Source organism: Myotis brandtii, unplaced genomic scaffold (genome assembly GCF_000412655.1).
Source record: "Myotis brandtii unplaced genomic scaffold, ASM41265v1 scaffold345, whole genome shotgun sequence".
Lineage (NCBI taxonomy): Eukaryota > Metazoa > Chordata > Mammalia > Chiroptera > Vespertilionidae > Myotis > Myotis brandtii.
The window spans coordinates 7212-11783 of NW_005363283.1; the positions used below are offsets into that span (position 1 = coordinate 7212).

At 39.1% G+C, this 4572-nt stretch overlaps 1 pseudogene; it reads left to right on the top strand.

Annotated features, from left to right (window-relative positions):
• Positions 1 to 427: 427 nt before the first annotated feature.
• The window catches only part of LOC106727003, a 4804-nt pseudogene continuing 659 nt past the window's right edge, over positions 428 to 4572 (top strand).

Below are 4572 nucleotides of genomic sequence, written 5' to 3' on the forward strand. Positions count from 1 at the left end.
TAGAATACTGTGCTAACCAGTCTGTTGTGATTTTGAGCCAAAGCAGATGTTTTCTAGGGGTCTAGGGAAAAATAAAAAAAAAGTATAGGTATATATTTTCAAAATTATGGGAAGAGTAGCATCTTATCCAGTAAAGGAGAAAAGGAAAAGAGCATGCAAGAGAAAATGGATTCTAATGTGAGTTATACTCTGCCAGTCCTGGGGTGGAGGGAGATCAAAAGTATGATGGCCAGATGGCAAAACAACAGAAGTCAGAGGTCTAAGGCCACTGAGACTGTCAGAATTATCTCTGTTTAGTAAATTCAGGGGCATCTCTGCCAGATAATTTTTTACACTGATGATTTCTAGGAATTAAGAAAATGGCTTAAAACAAACACTCCCGGCTTTGCAGACGCCACTGCCCAAGAACCGCCCTGCCCGTGACCAGCCACAGTGAACCCCACCGTATTCTTTGACATCTTCGTGGACTGCAAGCTCTTGGGCCGTGTCTCCTTCGAGCTGTTTGCAGACAAAGTTCCAAAGACAGCAGAAAACGTTCATGCTCTGAGCACTGGGGAGAAAGGATTTGGTTAAAAAGGTTGTTGCTTTCACAACATTATTCCAGGATTTTTGTGCCAGGCTGGTGACTTCGCACACCATAATGGCACAGGCAGCAAGTCCATCTATGGGGAGAAATTTGAGGATGAGAACTTCATCCTGAAACATACAGGTCCTGGCACCTTGTCTATGGCAAATGCTGGACCTAACACAAACGGTTCCCAGTTTCTCATCTGCACTGCCAAGACTGAGTGGTTGGATGGCAAGCCTGTGGCCTTAGGTCAGGTGACAAAAGGCATGGATATTGTGACAACCATGGAACTCTTAGGGTCCAGGAATGGCAAGACCAGCAAGAATATCACCATTGCCCTGACTGGTTTGGCTCAGTGGATAGAGTGTTGGCCTGCGGACTGAAGGGTCCCGGGTTTGATTCCGGTCAAGGGCATGTACCTTGGTTGCAGGCAAATCCCCAGTTGGGGGTGTGCAGAAGGCAGCTGATCGATGTTTCTCTCTCATCGATGTTTCTAACTCTCTATCCCTCTCCTTTCCTCTCTATAAAAAATCAATAAAATATAAAAAAAGAAGATCACCATTGCTGAATGTGAACAACTCTAATAAATTTGACTTGTGTTTTATCTTAACCACCAGACCATTCCTTCTGTAACTCAGGAGAGCACCCTTCACCCCCATCCGCTTGGAATGTTCTATAATCTTTGTGCTCTCTCCACAGTTCATTGGCTTCCATAATTCCCTTAGTCCTTCTCAGTCTAGCTGGATTGCAGAGTTAAGTTTATGATCATGAAATAAAAACTAAAGTTGTCTATGAAACATACACACACACAACACTCCCCTCCCCCAAATAAAAGATATTATGAAAGTCAGTCTTACAGAGAACTGGTTATTTCTAGAAATATGTTATTTTTTTCTCTTATGAATACTGAAGCAGGAATTTGAGTGTACCTGGATGTGAGAACTTTGAGTGAAGCAAGGTGAGTAAATGAATTTGCATACTTTTTGTGAGCACCATTTAGCTGGCTTAACTTTAGTCATAATAGTCAACTCTTCTTAGATAATAGGGGCATAGTTTTGGAAATGTGAGGGCTGAGCTCAACTATAGGCACACTAGCAGCTGCAGTGGCCCTGTCAGAAGCTCCCGAGGCACACATGGTAATGGAGGATGGTGACTGGATCTGGGATTGCACTGTACAAGTGCATAGCTGCAGCTTGCTAGCTTCAAGTGAACCCAATGGGGCATGCAAGTGAGAGGAGATAGGAAAGGATCTGGTCCCACAAGCAACTATGTGGCCTTGGCTCTCTGCATGGACCCATGAGGTTGTAGAGTCTCACCCCAGACATGTGCATGGTGGTGGAGGCCAGTGACAGAATTCAGACTGGCAGCATGCTGGTGCATGCATAACTACAAGAGATGGTCATGAAAGCATGTACCATGGTGGTGCTCAGCTGCAAGGGTCAAGGCTGACATTTTGCATTCACACAGCTTCAGAGGCTAGAAATGGCTGCCATTGTGGAATCTGGGCTCCAATGAGAGGGGGAAAAGGGAGCATGGGGGTGGAGGGGCTCAGGTTAGTGTCTGCAAATGCAAAAATTGGTAGGGTGAAACTTTCAGTGGTGAAATATGTAGTGGTTCTGCAGCACTGTGCTGGCCTTTGATTTCTTCAGCAAAAAATATGGGGGTCTTCTGCAGAACAATCTTCTGGGGTCTGTGATGGGGTCATGAGTGATGAAACCTGAGGGAGTCTGCATCATCCACAAGGACTATAGGGGTCTTTACTAACAAAACCTGCTGGGGTCGTCTACAGAACAGGACCCTGGGAACCACACTTATGCTGCATGACTAATGCTAGTGACCCTGCCCTTCTTCCTTGTTCCTATTCTCAAATTGCTCAGCTTTCCTGGGCTCTGGGTGAGGTGAAACTGAAGTGAGTTCTGTGAGCAATCCCATGAAAGGCTGGGAAAGGTAAGTAGCAGGAAGGGTAAGGAGGGAGAGATGCGAGCCATACATTTTAAGATGATTCTACAGGCTTGAACTAATGATAAAGCATGAATAATGATAGAGGAAGAGGAAGCATAGGTGATGCAAAAGTTTGAGCCTGAGTTGAACTAAAGCATCTTCAGTTTTTAATTGAATATTTATTACTTTAAGATGTATTTTAATGTCTATGTTATTTCTTCAAGCTGTATTTTTAATTTATGCATTCAGCATTTTGCAGGGAAGTGTCATAGAAATAACGGCAATGGAATTATTGAATTTACTGACTATGGCTCAAAAATGTTTGCTCTCATGCCTAAACATTTAGGCCTATTTTATTTCTACAGTGCCAGTACTGTGTGGAGAGGGCTGAAAGAGAGAAATAATTTTATGAGTACATAGAGTCCCTGAGAAATGCTATGAACATTTAGAGAGAGACATTAAGACTTTGGATATGAAAGGATGATGATTTAAAACTTTATAAGTGGGTCCCATAGGATCTATCATGATTAAGGGAACTCTAGTCTAATGGAGAATATTTGAAATTTTCAGACAATGTGGTGGATAGCATCATCCTAATGCAGCAATGATTGTTTTCTACATATTTCCTTAAATTAGATATTAATGAAGCAAATGTGAAATGTATGAATAAATTTGAACAGACTATAATAATTGTTTAATTTGGGTAACCTGCTGATTTCTTAATCAAGAAGAAAATAAGACAAAATCTTACAGCTTAAGAAGAATCAAAGTTTGGAATGATTTCATTGCAGCAAAATTTTCTCAGATAATCTAATTATAATACATACCCATGTACAACAAATATCCTAATAGGAAGAAATGAAATCCATTGAAAATGAAAATGTTCAGAATGCATAGAAATGGAGCCGGTTTTATAGCATTTCACTATAAGTATTAAAGTTTTTATTTTGCAAACACATGCAACTTATTTCATTAAAGCAAACTAATTATTCCCTCTTTCCAAAAAATGGGGGGGGGGAGGAAATCCCATAATTTTGCCATTCTCACTCAGTTATAAACTCCAAAAATATGAAATTAACCCATTCTTTTGAATGCTGCTGGCTAACACTTACTGTTTAGGTGTTATCTCTAGCTTTTACATTAGGAAGCAGTACACTATTCTTGGAATAGGTACAGAAAGCAAATCCTGAAAGCAATTTCAACAGTTTCATATGCTTTCTTCTCCTCTCTTACAAACATCAGAGTCAACTGCTATTTAAGATGATAAATTGTGGAAAGGAATCCTGGCAGCATCCATTGGTTTGAGCCAAACATATTTTTATTTTATATGCAGGGATAGCAAGTCAGTGGAGGTGATCTCAAAAATAGCATGTTTTCTTGCATTCATAATTTTTTTTCTTCTTAGAGGTTACAATATTGAATTACCTCTCATCAACCATTATACTCAATAGTAATCTTTCTCCAATGGGTGACTGATATTTGGTTGAAAAGAACATATTCAGAGGATTTCCTGTTGAAACAAAATCCTTTTAAGGCTCACATTTTTATGGATGTTGAACACTCTCAATTAAAAATAAATCAAAAGAAAGAAGTAAAGTGGGTTTCATAGGCATACTATTTTTCAAATAAAATACTGTTGAAAAATATCAGGAGTCTGGAATTTAATCTGAAAACTGTATACAATAGAAAAACAACTTCATTGTAAACATTTCTTCTAAACTTTAAAAACATGAACATTCTCTAAGCACATGAGCAAGTTATATTAGTTACTCTTATACTATTTAACTCTTAATGTAAATAATTAGTTAAACCTAGCCTGGAGAATTGTAAATTTAGTAAACATTTATTTGAAAATGAAAATTATCCACCACAACATTCTCTGAATGGATCCAAACTGGCAAGGTCATTCTACTTACTGATAATGCATAATTTGCTTACTGATTTAGTAGTGGAAAGACCAGGTTATGTGGATTTTGAAGGTAAAAGCCCAGGCACTGATTCTTCCACGTATTATCTAAACACTAGTTTTTAAACAGTATTAAAAATTATAAAATTTATGCTCA